This window comes from Pezoporus wallicus, unplaced genomic scaffold (genome assembly GCF_028554395.1).
Source record: "Pezoporus wallicus isolate ANWC-B61680 ecotype Strahan unplaced genomic scaffold, APGP_CSIRO_Pwel_v1 scaffold_2146, whole genome shotgun sequence".
Lineage (NCBI taxonomy): Eukaryota > Metazoa > Chordata > Aves > Psittaciformes > Psittacidae > Pezoporus > Pezoporus wallicus.
In genome coordinates, this window is record NW_026639769.1 from 1040611 (window position 1) to 1058594 (window position 17984).

At 41.9% G+C, this 17984-nt stretch overlaps 1 protein-coding gene across 1 annotated transcript in view; it reads right to left on the reverse strand.

Moving 5' to 3' along the window:
• Positions 1-17984, reverse strand: part of RTN1 (reticulon 1) — a 118002-nt gene that overhangs the window by 98786 nt on the left and 1232 nt on the right. The gene's annotated exons all lie outside the window — the stretch shown is intronic.

Genomic DNA, 17984 nt, shown 5'->3' on the forward strand with positions numbered 1-17984 from the left:
TGAATTCAAGTAAAATTCTAAGAAAAACACTAAAAAGTGCCCCGTAACATAGATTTTTGGCTTTCTTTCAGTGATCCACATGAGACCAGGGACATGCCACAGAGCAGGACCAGGCATGGGATGAGGAGAGTGACTCAGGACTGGAACAGGACAGCAGAGCCTGGAGCCCTATTAGGTATCTTGCACCCACAATTGTGCCACATCCTTTCCCCATGTCCCTGAAATATGAAGCTCTCAGTGGGTGGTGTTGCACCTGGGGATCTCTGAAATGTGGTAGCTGCACAAGGCGATGTACAGCTGCATGGGAGAATTAGCTGGTGATGCTTTATTGGAGCATCCTCAGGATACCCTCCTGAGATCTCCAGGTGGAAAATGCCATAAGACCTTCTCCAAATTCCTCAGAAATCATGTTTTTAGCCCATGGGATAATGATACTATTACTCTCACTCAAACCCTGGTATTTGAATTTCAAACTCGAACTAAAAAATACCCACAGTTCAACACCACTTCAATGGTATGTCTTATAAACATAAGTTTAAGATCTGTGAAAGAAATCCCAAACATTAGGTAGAAAATATATTAATTGCTTATTGTAGCTATTCAAGATTATATAAATTAATAAATACATAAATATATAACTTATGCATATTATCATGTTATTTTATTATTATATACATATTATGTTATATAGACATATTATTATGTTCCCTTACAAGTGTGGAAAATAATGCTACTCCAAAGCCATGTAACAAAAGTCTAGGGAGCTATTTAAAAATTTTATTTTGTTCTCAGCTTATCATAGTGGTTGATGGAGGGAAGTGTACATTTGCAGTTGAAAACATTTAATAATGAAATATTCAGTGCAGGACAATTTTCATACGCTCTTTCTTTTCTTTACAATTCGTTTCTTTGAGCTTCTTCTTGCTCTGCAAGGGTCCCAGATCTCTCAAGCAGTAACAGCACCACCAGCAACAAGCAGAAACTGAGAAAACTGATTCCAGTCAATGTCACCCTGCCATTAGCTCAGCAAGATTTTGCTGCAGTGGGAATATGAATTTTCTAATCATGTGTGCCTGGAGTTTGCCCCTCTAAATAAAATCCTTTCTGTAATAGGGGAGTAGCATTCTTAGATGCCAGCAATTGGAAAAGGAGTTAGGCGTTCCCAGCACTTAAAAATCTCAGGGCATTTTGGTTGAGTCAGCAAAGCACAGAATATTGAGCTCATTTTAAGCATGCACAGAGTTCTATTTGAGACCTTATTTTCCTCCTCACATACAGACCTAGATTTGTAAATATTGACAAACATGAAAATTTGGTCTTCATATTTTATAAGAAAAATACTAGTCCGATCAAAAAGGAAACAACCATCTGGCACCGCTCTTTCCAGATGTTTTTCTAAACATTCTCCATTTTTTCTTCTCAAATGTGTCTTCTGCATACTCAAAGGACTTTCACAATCCCCTCTTGTTTATCCATGCTCATCTTCAAATTACCAAGCCTGCTATTTCTTTCCCTTTTTTCTTACTTAATCTGTCATTCTTTTGGTCAGTGAGTGGAATCTATTCAACAAATAGTATTGTGCTTTTGGAGAGAATTTGCCTCTAATTGTGCTTGTGGTTCAAGAGATCGTGGCTGATTTGGCAGTGGTGTTTTAAAGGACACCTTGCTAACAGTTTAAACCAACACATAGACCAAGGAATTTTGGAAATATCCATGCCACCAAGATGAATTTACACCATCTCTTGAACTGAGAAATAATCATAAATGTTTGGTGGAATCTCTGCTGGGACAGGAGATGAGTGTGTTGAACATGTGGGGACACTTTCCAAACAGATAAACTCTCACCTTTGTACCATATTAAAAAAAATCTTTAACCTCAGGAATAAGACATGTCAGGCCTCCTGTACTGTTGCAGCTGTACTGACCTTTACAGTGTGAAAAATGAAGATTGTATTTCAATCCAGGCAGCTCACTGACTTTGTCTTCTGTCAGCAGCAGCCTTTGCTGCTGAATAGAAGGAAGATCACATACATTATGTTTTATATTCATGAAACAGAGCTTTAAATCCAATGAAAAAGTGTTTCAGAGAAGGCTCTTCAGAACTCTGTTGTAGCTGAATGATTTAGATCTTCAGAAAATTTATTCTTTTTTCCCAAAACTTAATAAACAAACTAGTATGAAAAATGTTTGCAACAAGCAGTGTACCACAAATGGTAAAAGAACCAGTCTCCTCACACAGTGATCTTTTGTGGACCTTGTGATTCCCCATTAATGCTGCACACAGGATGAGACCCATAGAAGCAGAAGATGTAGCACTGGAGCAGCTGCATTGGAGCTGCAAGACCTACTCTTGCTCTGAGGTGAGAATTACAGCCACCCTAGCACCCAGGAGAAACCTAAACATAGAACAAATGCAAAATAAACCCCAAGCCTCCAACTTACAGCAGAGCTAAGGAAGCAATCAAATTGGCCTTCCTGAAGCTGGTTCTGACTTCACCTAATAAAATTTCCACAGCTGGACACAGTGCTGCCACCCAAGTGTATAGCACAAGTGAATCTTACTGTTATTTTCTGTATTTTGGTACAGAGGGATGATGTGGAAGTGGTTGAGTCAGCATCCCTGGAGGTATTTAAAAGACATGTCAACATAGTACTTAGGGACATGGCTTAGTAGTGGGCTTGGCAGTGTTAGGTTAACAGTTGGACTTGATGAGTTTAAAGGTCTTTTCCAATCTAAATAATTCAGTGATTCACTGTTTCTATTACATGTTTAAATGATTTTATATTACCTAAAATCCATATATCATTTTCCATCAGTGCTTGAGGAGTCATTTTTTTGGCAAAAAAAATGTTTGCCAAGACCAATGACAAACATGAATGTATCAGCATCAAGAGAAAATAGGCACTGAAACTAGCACAATCAAGTATGTATAAAAGATGTGTTTGTTCATTTCTCCAATCAAGGATCCTTGTTAAATAATCATGTGACTCATGTAAGAGGTTACAATTAAGCAGCACAGCTCACATTTGAAATAGTCATGATCAGCGCACAGAGCCCAAATATAATGGGAATAATTTCCAAATCTGGCTCATGAGTTGGCCCGAGGAAATGCAGTTTGCTCATTGATACTAACACAGCCAGGAAGAGGTGCTCGGTTTCTCAGAACTACTTTCATTGATTATTTCCTCATACTTTGAGGAGGATGGAAAATTTTAGTTAAAAGAATTGGCTGGGAAAAATCATTTCAGTAAAACCGGATTTTTTCCTTTTTTTAAATTGAATTAAAACTGTTTTCAAACAAATGTGGTTTTGTTTTGGAAAACATCAAAAGCAAGTGTCAAGTATTTAATTTTTTTTTTCTCTGATGTCATTCTTATTGCTTTCACTGTTTCATCAGAGGGCAAAGGTGACTCTGTACATAACCAGGGCAGAGTTACCCATGGCACAGAATGACAGTTGTGATCTTAAGGTCAAAGCAGAAGCTGAACCAGCACCCATACAAAGGCATAACATATCGTTCTAGAGAATGATACACCTTAATAAACACAAGTCTTTTCACCCTTGCAGGGTGTTGAGGTGTATTTCTACATCTTACGACTATCCACCTCAGGCAGCTTCCTCTATAAGATGCTCCAGCCACCTCTCACCCCGATTCCTCGGGTACTCCCCTAGTCTGCTCTAGCTCTTGGTACCAAACATTTTACAAAGGTGTTTAATAAGATGAACACTAAGAGTGACTAAGAAGCCCCACCAGCAGCTCCCAAGCTGCCTGAGCATATTCCTGTCAGCATAAGCTGTGTGTTCTTTGAGTAACAAGCAGCATGCCATGGCTGTATTGCCCTCCACCTTCTCCAGCTCAGCTAGGAATTTCCATATAGTACTGTGGTTTTTTTACTGCTGGTTTCACTGAAATCCAGCCAGAAAACAATTGGTATCTCTGAAGTAAACAATCAAATTTGTCTTCACAGTCCACATTTATAAATCAATGAGGCATTTTTCCCATTTTCCTTTTACCTTAATGTTCTTAACAACATTAATTAGCTCAAAGGAATAAATGCTTCATCCCTGGCAGTGTTCAAGGCCAGGCTGGACAAAGCCTTGAGTGACACGGTCTAGTGTGAGGCATTCCTGCCCATGGCAGCGGGGTTGGAACTAGATGATCTTAAGATCTTTTTCAACCCTAAACATTCTATAATTCTATGAATAAGCCTATATTTGCTGTATCTTCTTCCCTTTCCTACTTCCTTGGATTCAGGCATTATGCTGTTAATCTCCAACTATCACTGCACATCTTCTATAATTTCTCCTTGCCAAGCCTTCATTTATTAAAAATCCTTGTTATTACTCTTTTACACTGAAGATTGCTCTGTGTTGTCCAACCAAAGCCATTGAATGCTATGTTTAGGTTTCTCTGCAGGAGTCAATTCACCTCCCAAGGAAAACAGGTTTTTCCCGCAAAACAAACAAAAAGAGGGTTTTTCTTGGGGGGGGGGGGGGGAGGAAAAGCCATCAAAGGACAGTGAAACACAAAATTATCATCCAGTCCTTCTTTTCTGTGATTCATGGCTGGGGTGTGCTTTCAGAGAAGAAGCTGCTGGCTTGAACAGAACAGGGATCAAAGCAAGATAGGAAAAGAAGAAATCAGTGTATATCCTGCTGCCATCCCTCATCCCAGCTTATAGACTCACCACAAACAGGGCCAGAAAGGCCTGAAAGACATCACCTAGCTCCATCACTCACCCCAGGCAGCAGTACCGTTTCCTATGTTATCTAGGTAATGCCCCTCTGCAAGCCCCATGCAGCCCTCCAGCAATGGAGCTGCAGCCAACCTACCCCCAGCAACATGTGTTTCTCCATCCTACATTTCTACATTCTCCAAAAGTTTTTTCCAAATGTCTAATCTGAATCTCTTATATTGCAACTGAAGCCACATCCATTCCTGCCCACAATGGACCTGGACATCAAGTTAACTCAGCCTTTTTGCTTGGGCTTTCATGTATTTAAAGTCTGCTCTTGTTCTGTCCCCGAGCACTTCTCTCCTTTAGCTTAAACAAGCCTAATTTTTCAAGCTTCCTTCCTACATCATGTTTCCCAAATATCGGATCAACCTGGTTGTTCTCCTCATGACTTTCTGCATTGCTCCTGAAGTACTGTGCTCCAGACTGGACACTGCACTCCCCCACAGGTCATTTGCTGCATTACGCACGCAAGACCCACGTTGCCATAACTCAGTGTAGCGTCTGCTGTTTAGCAACAACAAAACAGTAGAAGCTTTGCAGCCTATGGTGGCTTGCATTTGGCTTGTGACCCTCAACAGCCCAGTCTTTCTCTGATGGACTCATCTGTATTTTCCCCTGCAGTGTTTATGAAGTTAGCTCTTCCTGCTGGGACGCTCTGTCCCTACTGAACCCCTTCCTATTTAGTCAGACCATTTCTACAGATGGCCAAGATCATTCTGAGTTTTCATGGTCTTCCTTGTAGTTTTCCAGTGCAAGACATAGGAGCTGGGAGAGGTTGGCCACTCTCCACGGGTCTGGAGAGCAAAGTGAGCACACTGGATACAGCACTCCTCCAGGTAGTACCTGCTTGGTGAATGGCTGAACAAATTTGTCTTTACCTTGAAGAATGAGGATTTTATGCTCTTCTAGTTGAGCGAGATAAATAATTGAAAAAGTAAAATGCATTCAAAAGGTTTCTTAATATAAATTATCTTGATAGCTCCAACTGAACTAAGCATGGAGTTCATTATGCTAGTCTGCCTCCAAAGCTCATGAACACAGAACGGACGAAAAGGCACTTGCTGAGTTTAAGTGCAGTTTAAGGGCTTAATCACCTACCACCACAAGCATCACATTGTCAAATTATCTCCATAAATTGCATAGAAATCTATCACTTGAGAAATCCAAACTCTTGAGAGTAGTTCAGATTTCTTTTTCTCCCTGTTAATTTTTCTCTCCATCTTGACTTTCTCTTCTCCGCAGCTTGAACACTCCTGTCCCATTTATACAATTTTATCCTTGTGCCTACACTGACTTTTATTGTAGCTCATTTCTAGTGGTTGGTTGCCCCAAGCACCAGAAGCAAACACCCATTTTCCTCTCAACCTTCTGTCAGTTAGAAACCAGCTCCTCTAACCCAGCTTCTCAGAAACAGGCTTGCACCTGGCACAGAAGAGCAGTTGTGACTAGAAACCTGAGCAAGTAACCATGCAAGCAGCATGGTGCTTTGCTCACATCTAGCTTTTTCATTTCTAAAGGCTACAAAAGCCTGGGGCACCTGGTCCTGGGTGAAGGCAGGAGCAGAGGACTCTTGGAAAGCCTTAGGTCTTAATACTCTTGCAGTTACTGCCATCCAGCTGCATAGGCTTGAAATACATTGAAAGCTTCAGGAAGAGCCCATTGTTTTCCAAACAGCTGGTTAAAACACACAGCACAGCAAGGCTGAGGAAGAGGTTGTCATTGCAGCTCCAAGGGCAGGGCTGGGAAAGGGAACTTGATGATTTACAAAGACTTCACTTCCCACTCACGGAGAAGCCTGCATTGCTTTCCTGCTCAAACAAAGTGAGAAGGGGGGAGCATTTAAAAGAGAAGTTGTCTTGTATGCAGCCTAAGAAGAAAGAGACAGATTTGTTGTCTTCACTGGCTTTTTTTCCCATCCTTACATTTTTAAGCAAGTAACTATGTAATTATTTGAATCCAAGGACACTGGGGAGCTGCTAGGTTGAGGAACTGTTGACTTCATGCCTTCTTCACCATAGTAGTGACAAAGCAATCTGCCAGAGAGGAACCTGCTTGGTGTTTTGGTTCAGTAGCAACTAGATGGGCTGGACCAGGAGGCAACTTCATTTTCACCCGTGATAGACAGCCAAGGTCACAATCCCACTGAGTGCATACAATAGGTGCTAAGAAATCCTACTTGCTAGTGCACTATGTCTCAGATTTAATGGGCATTTTCAAGCTGAGAGTAAGGTCTGGTTTTGCACTGCTCTTCAGACAGCAATGGCAAAGAATAAGTTATAAATGCAGGGTTGAAATTAAGCATACTGACTGCAGTTGTTTGTGTTTCCTGACTTAGCTGGAAGTGGAGCTACTGCAAAAGAAAGTGTCCTATGGGAAAATTCATATTATTTTCATTTTTTTTTTCATCTCAAATCAAGGGGAAACATAAAACTCTTTCTATGGAAGAGAAAACTCTACATGAAAAATGTTTGGAAACGTTGAACCGCGTTACTTCAGCAAATGCAGCAATGTCAGTAGAGACAGCAAATAACACAGGGTATTCCCTCTATGTTGTTCAGCTGGAAGGGTGAATGCCTCTACAAAACATAATCAAATATCCTGATATGAATTTAAAAGTGAAAAAAAGGCAGAAAAAAAAAAACACAACCCCAAACCTATCTTCATGCACCTAAGTAAAAATAGCTGTCCTACATTTCTCAGGAGAGAGGAATGATTTTTTGAGTCTCAGCCTGACAGGCCCCACAAACTGAGTCACCAGTGATGAAGCCGAAAGCCCTTTGAAGCAGACTGGCACTGCCTGGGCCTCAGCAGACCAAGACCTAGCTCAAGCACCTGCTGGGGACTATTTGTAAGACTCTTCATGCCACTGTGCACCAGTTGCCCCATCAGCAAAATAAAGGTATCTACTTCCTTATACTTGCCCAAAATGCAACCCAAGGAAAAACAGCTTAGTCTTGTGTTCTGAGCTTTTCACCATCTCCTGGAAAGCAAAGGATGATGTTGGCAGAGAGCTAGCCAGAGAAGTTAGAAAGCAAGGCTCCAAGTACTACAGTCTTGCTAAATTCCTACTTCTAGTAAATACCCCAAGAGAGTTATGGGTTGGGGATGGGGATAACTGACTCCTAAGAAAGTGCTGGAGGATGTGGCATTTCGATTTTCAAGATGTTGCTGATATGCTGGAAAATCTTTTTTCTGCTCATTTAGCACAGCTGGAGCTTTGCTAAAATCAAACCCTCCCTGTGAAATATTTTTTGCAAATCAGCACATTCTGCAGCACATTTTTGTTCCTTTGGTGGGCAGGGAGGTGTCAGGAGTTACCACCCAGCTGTGATGACACCTCGTAGGAACAGTCAAAAGAAATTCCTCAAATCCATATTGCTGAAGCTCAGGCTTGGACTGATAGAGCAGAGGGACCATGTCCACTCACTGCTAGCAGCTGCAGGCAATTATTTGCAGTCTGAGATGGGAAAACATGTAACATTTTATGCAGATGTCAGACTAAGTAAGACCAAGTAGTAGAAAAGAGAGTGACTGAAGCTGCAATTCTGGGACCAGTTCACAGAACTGTGTAGAAACAGTTTGAGATTCATCCTGTGCAGATCACATTAGAAATTATCTTGATGACAAGGGAAAAAGAAATGAAGCTAGTCTGTGCATCTTCCTACTCTTTGGGGTGCAATCAGAGCCCATCTTCAGCGTTGCTGTTAGCATTCCTCCACCAAAGGAATCTCTGCAAAGCATTGAGCTCACATTTTCAAAGATGATGCTGGAAAGCTTCCCAGATTATATATTTCCCTCTTTAATTTATACCTCTGAGGATAATGCTAATCAAGGAGGCAGTGAAAGTGGTGAAACATCCTCAGGCCCAGGTTGATTTATCAACAGTGGTTGCATTATTCTCACTTGGAGAACTATGCTAGTATCCCGAGCTTCCAGAAAAAAAAGAAAGTTTGCTGGTAAGGTTATCAAATAGAAGCTGAAAATGTACTTGCACAGCAGATATGCAGGAATGCATTGGATAGTATCATTCATCTGCAAAACATCTAGCATGCTAGATGCTTGCTTTAAAGTAGGTTAGAAGAACGAGTCATTAAAAAGCAACAGAAGCAACAGCAGAGAGGACTGGGGGGAGGGTAAGGAGAAGAAGCCCAAACTCTGAAATCTCCACTGGGAATGAAGAATTATTTTCCTCTCACTCTCTTCAGTCCTCTCCCCTCAGGTTGCTTCTGGATAGAGTCTGGATGGCAGAAGGACGGACAACCACGTAAAAATACATATAGCTAGATGAGTATTACAAATGCCATCTTCACAGCCTGGCAGATCTACCAAATATTCCAGGGTTTATACATGGTCTGCTTGCCATGTTCAAAGTGAGAGGAGATTGTGTATATTTCACACAGCATAAATACCCAAGCTGGTCTCTTGTAGCTCTGACCTACCACACAGCAACTGAATTATAAAGGCTAATGTCAGGAAGACTTTGAAGGAAAGAAAAAAAATCCCAAAATGGCAGCTGGCTGTTACTATGATAACTGCTGAGATGATCCATCGTAATCTCCAGCAGTATTTTTTAGGGTAGGAGAAAAAAAAATTATAAAAAACAAAAACCACAAAAAAAAAATCAACACCAAAGTTTGTGACATGGCAATTTTAAAATAGAGCAGAGAACACTGCAGGGCAGAATTAGTGTTTTTTAAATGAAATTTATGTGTATTTGGGATAAATATCCTACTATAAAACCAAATGTAGACAAGGTACATTTCTAAACACTGTTGCCAGCCAAATCAGATGAAATATATGAATTCATTTGGGAATAATTTCAAAACATATATATGCTGATTTCTAAGATTCCACTATTTTTTCAACTATTATTTTAATCCATGTATCTGTTGTGGAAAGATGTTTTTGTCTGATGGAAAGTTTCTAAAAAAGTTCAGATTTCAGGAGATTTGGTCCTTTTTCAGTAGAAATAGGTATGCATTTTCAAAGGCAGTTCCTATTTCACCCATGTAAAAGTAACCCAGCTTTTACTGAGTGACTCCACATCTGTGTGCATGACCAGTTATTTGCTTGCTTGACTTTTCAAACCTGTATGCAGCACACCCCCATTAAACAAACATGAAACTTTTTAAGTAGAGAATTAGATGCCACCTACTAAAGAACTACTTCAAATTGTTCAGCAATGTAAGCAGCCTATTTTGCCTGTAACTAAGATGCCACATACCATCCATTTTGACGTAAGGATTCCTGTTTTATGAAAGTGATAAACAAAGCTACTTCACAGAGGATCCAAAATGCTATTTTCTTTCATAAACAATGTGTTCAGAGGAGGTTGACTTCTCTGGGACTTCTCCTGACTTTCACACATCATCTTGGAGATTTGCCTTTGGGCCTAACACCTTTCCTACAATCTAATTACAGTCTGAGATTCACAGATCATACACACAGACTTTCAGGACAACCAGGAGGTTCTGAGAAATCAATTGCATATTCAACCATGCTGACACTTTTGCTAGAGCAGTAGAGAAAACAGCAACAACATGAATGCTGCATTAGGATTTATTTAAAGAACTGCAAAAGCTTCAGAAGAATCAGACTCAGCTTTAGGTCAGACCCACATCAAAGCCAACTGTCACAACTAAAATTTAGTGCTCAGCAATATTGCAGTTCGGAGCATCTATGTGGTCAATTATGTTTGCCAAAGATATAAACCTTTGTAATAAAAAGGAAACAAAACAAATCCAACCAAACAGCACACTGGCAAACAGGGTACATCGTAAGAGAAGAGATGAGCGCTAACCAGAAGACCAAAAATCAGTAAGCAAAATTGGGATACACATTTTTTAACTTTTGTAAGGGGTGGGAAAAGGTTTTTCTCTTTTTATTACAACCAGTCTGCATGTAACGTATGATTACTGTTAACGTCATGCAGCTACACCTGCAGAAAGAGCAGGTGTACTTCTAGTTCAGCTGAAGCGCACACTTAATTTCCAGCATGTTGCATTGCACTTTATTGCTGAAGTCTACAAGAAAGAAAATATCCTAAAATGCAAAGCATTTTCTATGCACATGAGCAGCAAGTGCATCTCTTTTGCCTCTAAGTTAAGGACACCAGTGAAAGACCTAATTAAGATTTATTGGAATTCAGACCCGCCTGTACATCAGTAGTCAGTGGAGAAATAGTACTTGTGAAAGCTCATTGCACCCTCCCACAAAGCACACGGGCATGCCGTTTATTTCCCCACAGGAAACAGGGCAAAGCTCGATCTGGGGACAGCAACCCCAGCAAATGCCTGTTTGCTGCTTATGGCTCAATCCTCCTGGAAAAGTTTGGGCAGATCCCACGGGGCTGTTTATCATGTCCTCACAAACTGTCCCACAAAAGGATGCCAGTCCAGCCGTGTGGCCTGGATTGACTCACGATACTCAGGGCTAACATCTGGCTCTGCTTTAGGCCTCGAGACCTGATTTGGTCCCAAGACCTAGTTATTTTGTGCATGTGCATTTAAGCTCAAAGTTCCTGAAATACCCATGGTATTGCACTGCAGGTCCACACATCAGCAGGGAATGGAGGCATTTCAATGGGTGCCTTCTTAGGAAATTGCCTTGCTTTCCCTCCTAAGTAGTTGGTACCTCTGAAATGGGCTGAGTACACACTAAACCTTTTCCATTTTTAATGTAGGATTTATTTCCTTGAGTCTGGTTTTCATGTTATATTCTCTTACTGGCAGATCTGGGCTGCTTACAAAATTCTGGGGATTCTTGTTTCTCTTAGGTTGGTTATTGTTTTGGGGTGGGTTTTGTTGGTTGTTTTTATTGTTGTTGGAATTGGTTTTTTTTTCCAAAGAAAAGAACATAACAAACCATGTTTCAAGTAATGAAGCATTATTTGTAGTTGTTTTTGTAATTCAGGGAAAGTAAATACATGCACTGTTGTAGACTTAACATGATTCAGCACGCAGGAACACTTTAGTATTCTTGGTTTTTAAGACACTTCTGACTTATGGTCAGCCTATTCCTCTAAGAGACTCCATACCTTCAACAGTGAGAATAAACTCTTGGCACTCACTTGCAAGTCCAGACTCAAGATAGAGGGCACCTTAATCACTTATTTAAGTCCTCCTTGTTTAAGTAAAGTATTTCAGATCCTAATTATACGGAACATCAGCACATTCTTAACTGCTTTAAAATATTAGGATGGTCTTAAGCATATGCATAAAGGTGATCATGTGTTTTGCTGAACTTACGGATAAATGAAGTAAAAGATATATAATGGGTAAATTGGCTTTATCACCCATTAGATCAGATTGCTTCAGGTCACTTGTGTGTAAAAATGGAGGCAAAAGCACCTATCTATCTCATTACAGCACTGTGAAAATTAACATTTAAAAACACTGAAAACTTGAAATGAAAATCCTTATAATGTTGTTATTTATTTTGTTCTATTGTGTGTCCAGGTGAGACTAAGCTGGAAATGATTATGGCCTTTTCAGCCTGTCTCAAATATTAAGGTGTTATCCTGTAAGCATTGGCTTTATACTTTAATATTCCTTAAAAGTGGGCTTTTCTATCTGCATTTAAATAACATCCGTTAAAAGAGTTCTTTGAATATTTCTTTCACTGCTGTGATGAGATGCCTGCCCTTGATACAGCCTCCAATTATTATGAGATCTTGTACCAGAAAAGGGAGCTGGTTTTTCAGAGATAATTTCAACACATTTGTCATTAAGAGCTGCAGCATTCCCAACATCTCCTTCAAGTAGCAGTGACTCCACATCCCAGATGCAGTGCTGCAGCAGGGTGTTTGCCTGTGTATAGGTAAGGACGGAGCACCTTTGGTGCAGATGCTTGCCAGAAGATGTGACTATGCTGAGGTGACTGCAGACAAGCAGTTATGCCAGCTCGATGCTTTTCTGTGCTGTTCAGGACATGAATTACATTTTATTTTCCAGCAGTGCTGAATTTATTAACTGCAGCTGATTTACTGTTGGTAGCTTTAAAGACATTGAAGGGTTTATTAACTGCAGCCAGTAAAAAGCAAATGTATGGGGCAGCCTTGTCAGGCTGGAAACCTTCCTGCTCCCAGGCCCTGGGGATTTTGTGCTTCTCTTGTCTCAGAGGTTTTTTTTCTCTGCAAATATCAGTCCATGTCTCTGGTGTGCATGTGAGTGCCACTGGGTGAACCCTATGGCCTCGGGGCACTAGGGCACAGCCTTTGGCCATGGGGCCAGGCAGGAGGCTCTTGCTGCCAGTGCTGGCAGCACTTTTGTCTCCCAAACACAGTCCCTGTGGCCATCCCCCACCCCACTGAAGCATCCTTCAGATGCACACCGCAAAGCCGCAGATGCAGAAGTTACAGATCTGAAAGACATCCCCAGCTTTTTGCTGCCTGTGCTGTTAGTCACTGGCTGTATGGCCCAACAGCCCAAAATTCCTCACCCTAGGCAGCCTCTGCAGCACAGCTGTGCAAAGAAGGGCTGCAGACAGCCCAAGCCACCAGTGTTTGTACTGATCTTCGTCTGCTGAGCCTAGCCTTGAACACACTTCTCCCAAAAGCACTTGAGGACATCTATAGAGGAACTTCTCTATAGAGAGAGTGTAGAGACAGGCTCCATTTATGGCTTGCAATCAGCAAGGGAATTTTGCCATTTACAGCCTAATTCCCCTCCCCAATTTGGAGGTTGCAAGGCTGATGCAGGGAGGATGCCTACATGCACCAAAGACAGCATTTTACATGCCAGAGTTGGGGAGTCCTTCACCCCATATAGGTCCTGACACAGAACAGCACTGCTCAGAAATGCTTTTAATTCCAAGATCACTGGCAGGGCAAAGGGCTAGAACCTGAGAAAGTCTAAAAGTTGTCCTACATCTGCCACCACTGTACAAGTCTGCTGTGTTCCCCTCCCTGTATGAGGAACATGCACTGAGGCCTTGGCTGGGACAGGAGGTGAAAGCCCACAGCAGGCAGACCTGGGGTGCAGTGCTTCTGTGTGGGGAAACAGCTGCATTTTGATCTGTATGGAGTTGAAAACTCAATTTCTGCACAGATTTTAAACCAGATTTTATGTACCTCTGGTGCAGAGCTCCTCCTGTTGGGAGTTTAGGTCACAAAATACACTCTATTGAGACTTTTTCTACAGCAACTTGAAAAATCAGGGTTTGGACCTTGGCCTTTACAATGCACATGGGCTCGAGCAGTACACTGCCATGGACACATAGGGAGGGGGAGCTCTTGCTAAAATAAGATGGAAGGGGGTGGAAAGGCCACAAAGAGCAGCTGAGCCAGTTGCCTTGGGGAACCTGCTGCATTTGGTTGTTCTCTGACATCCCCAAAAAGCATCAGTGCCAAACCCAAGCAGTGCAAATATTCACGTCCATAGCCACTTCTCTCCACCCAGGTGAAACACAGACTCTCAAGCTGCCTGAAAACCATAGAATCATAGAATTGTTAGGGTTGGAAAGGACCTTAAGATCATCTAGTTCCAACCCCCCTGCCATGGGCAGGGACACCTCACACTAAACCATGTCACCCAAGGCCTCGTCCAACCTGGTCTTGAACACTGCCAGGGATGGAGCATTCACAACCTCCCTGGGCAACCCATTCCAGTGCCTCACCACCCTAACAGGAAAGAATTTCCTCCTTATATCCAATCTAAACAAAACCATCAAAAACCTCTTTCATGTTGAGGTGTAAAGCTGCCAGTAACTCACCCTCTCTGACAGAGGAGAGAAACAAGAAACTGAGATTTATAAGTGAATTCTTACCAGTACAAACACAGGGTTATGACATGAGCACCTCACTGCAGTTGCTTGCTGGCAGGGTGTTGGTGGGTTAGTTCATGGTGACAGCATGTGGGTACACAGCACATTTTCAAACTCAACCTCTACAAATCATGTGGATTAGAAAGGCTTTTTTTTAAAAAAAAAAAAAAAGAAAAAAAGTCTTTACTAAATGCACAGTGCCTAGAGAGTCTGTCCTTGTCACTGAGCAGCAGGAGCCAGGATCACTCACAGTCTTGTGCACTACATCTATGTCCATCAGAGCTTGAAACACTGTTGGGATTTGGTATTTCACTGTTCCTCAACTCATCTGCCTCATTCAAGCAGCTTCTAGTCCCTCCTTCCCACCTTGCCTCACTGGCACATACCATATTGGTGCCATTATGTGCCATATAGGTGCTCACTGAGGTCCCCCAGGGGATCCCAACCATCCCCTGGCTGCTGTTCCAGAAGGGTTCCCATAGCCATATTTGCCATCTCATTGTGTCCCCATAGACACATTCCAGTTTCTAATGCCATCTCCTGTGCACTGGCCACCTCTCCTTTGGACCCCACCTGCATCCTGTCTTTGAAGGTAGTTGAAAACAGGCCAGGTATTACCCAAGATGTCCTGACTGCTTTGGCCAGTTGGAAGACAAAAAACATTCTGGCATATGTATCAGCAGGCAGGGCTCACTGGCAGCTCTCAATCTCAGCTACACAGATACAGGGGCATACCATTGCTGCTTGTAAATCAGTGTATGGATACCCACCAATGCACAGGGCTGCATACAATTTCCCAGATCCTGACATGAGAATTACAATTTGTATGAGTTCCTGCCCTTTTTCCCCTCATTTTCCCCTAAGCACATCTGTGCCATGGAGGTACAACCCATTCTTCCATTTTGCCATTTCTCTAAAGGAAACTAGATGTATTTATCTTGGGGAATGCCTAGTAGACTGTGTAATATTTTTTGAAATAGTTGTTTTCAAGGAATTTTAATCACTGTTGTATAAAAATAAACAACAGAATCTGTGACCAGATGGTGTGTTGGGTGACATGGGGCTCTCTTCACCAACATGCAACTGCTCACCAGCCTTTCAGGACACCAGTCCTTGCAAGAGCTGCCTGCAAGCTCCTTTCACTCTGAACCAGGGTGAATCTTTGGGAAGGAGACAAACATTTTCAGCAAAATCCAGCGGCCAAGTATAAAAGAAAGAGAAACTGCTGTGTTCCTGCCCAGAAGCTACTGGAGTTGATCTCTTTTGTAGCTCTGCAGGAGGAGAAGCAGACATGGGATCTGCAGATCTTTACTGCCCTGACTTTGCTTGAGAAATCTCCGAGTTTTCCACTCCTGTTGGGAATTCTTTTCTGCAGTCCAAATCATTGTCGATTTTGTTTGATTTGAAGAATGGCAAGTGAAATCCATTGCTTTTCATCATTCAGCAATGACTCACAAGGTTTTGACACAAAGCCAGTTTGGCTCAAATCCGAGCTCGTGGCCAGCTTGAAAATATTTCTGAATCTTTCAACAATCCCTGGCTGGCTTTCAAACTTAATACCAAACCCGAGATCAGGGTATATTTGCAAATTTTAGTTGAATAAGAAAAATTCTGTACAACTTGTGAAAATTTCCCACCATTTATTTTCATGCTGGGAGAATCTCTCAGCCTCCAAACCCTGCTCTTGCCTCAGAGAGCATAACTGTGTTTTTCACATAAAGACTGGTCTGAGAGGTGTGAAGAAAGATAGGGGATGTGTTGGGAAACTACCTGGAAAACATACCGTCCAGTTCACTTTTGTTTGGATGCATTCTTCCTTATCTAAAGTGCCCCCAAGTGCACCATTGTATAGGGAATGTTATAAGTTCACAGCGGTTTATGGCAGCATTGTAAGCTGCTGGAGTCAGGTATCTCCCGCTGAGTCCCTTCCTGCAGCTTAGGAACACATAGAAATCCGCCTCTGAGCAGGGGAACTAAAGAGTTTTCTGAAATACTTGACAGTTTTAGATATTCAGCAATATGACAAATCTCTTATTCAGCAGCTTAAGAATATTTAGTGACACAGAGAGAACAGGGAAATTATTTACTTCCCCCATTGAAGGGAGTGGGAGCTGCAGCTGTCTAGGTAATATGGAACAGAAATACAGGTGCTGCAGCTACAAACAGAAAAGAAGACTGCATGTGCAGGACTGCACTGGTTGGGATGCTTCTCAGTCTGCCATGGTCACCTAGACACACATGCAGCCAGTAACAGTTACTTTATTTAATAGGGAGAACAAAATGGGAAATGCTTAAAATACATTACTACTCTTATGCTAATTTGACAGTCTGTCAATCCACAGCTAGTAAAAACCAAAGAAGGTCTGCAGTGCTCATTTTATCTCCACCTTGCCACAGTTTGACACATGCAAACAAACGTATCTAAAGCGCAGTTGCAGAGGATTCCAAAAGCTGAAAATTATTTTCTTTGCATCTCCTTTTCCTTTCCTTTTCTCTTTTCCTTTCCATTCTGCATTCCATAAGCCTGAATCTACCAATCAGGGTAAGCCTGAAGAAGCCTTCATTAAATGTAAGCAGTATCACATTCATTCCACTTAATGGGGATTTACACAATTTAAGAGACCACCCCTCTTTGTCCTGTATGCTAAGATTCAGCATGGCCATATTTTTATCCATCAGTGAACAATAAAACTCACAAGATCCTTTCCCTGTTTTCATGTCATTATACTGTTGAGGCAACCCCACCTGGAGACCCAAGTCCTGCCCCTCTTCACAACCCCGCACCTAGAACAGCCCCATATTACAAGCCATCTGCCTGTTTCTCCAGTAAAAAGTCACGTTTCACAACCTACCACTCAGATCAGCGAATGAGTGGTACAGCAGCAGATTAGCCTTCTGCCCAAAGCTGCAAAACAGCAGAACATTTCCCACATCAGCCGATGAGCATTAGATCCCATTTTACTACTGAACTCAGTAGCATCAAGCAAGCAGAAAAGCACTGGGAAAATACCCATGTTGAGAACACACACATGAACAGACACTTGGGTCCTGAAAAAAAAATATACAGATGGGCATAAGAAGGATGATACACGTCGTCACACAGACTGTGTTGTTTCTGGCCAGCTACTCTTTGTGCTGATTGACTGGAGGGGATTAGAAAGGACTCAGCCCAAAAACGCAGTTCCTAATGCTCCTGCAGCTATTGCATAACAGAGATTGATTCCCGTCCCAAGCCCTGACCCTCAACTTTCTCAAGTTTAATGCTGTCTAGATGTATAATGGAAACAGGTACTTCCCTCTGAAGAGGAATCTAGGTGGGATCCATCAGCTTCCCCAGGACTGGGTAATTTGGTTATATGGGTTCTCTGATGGAAAGCAATGGGAAAGAAAGCAGGGAAGTGTCACCAAAATGGAAATAGAGTAATTTTCTCCCAAACATTTCTATCAGGAGCTACTAGAAGCTGAAGCCTTCTAGGTTTCAT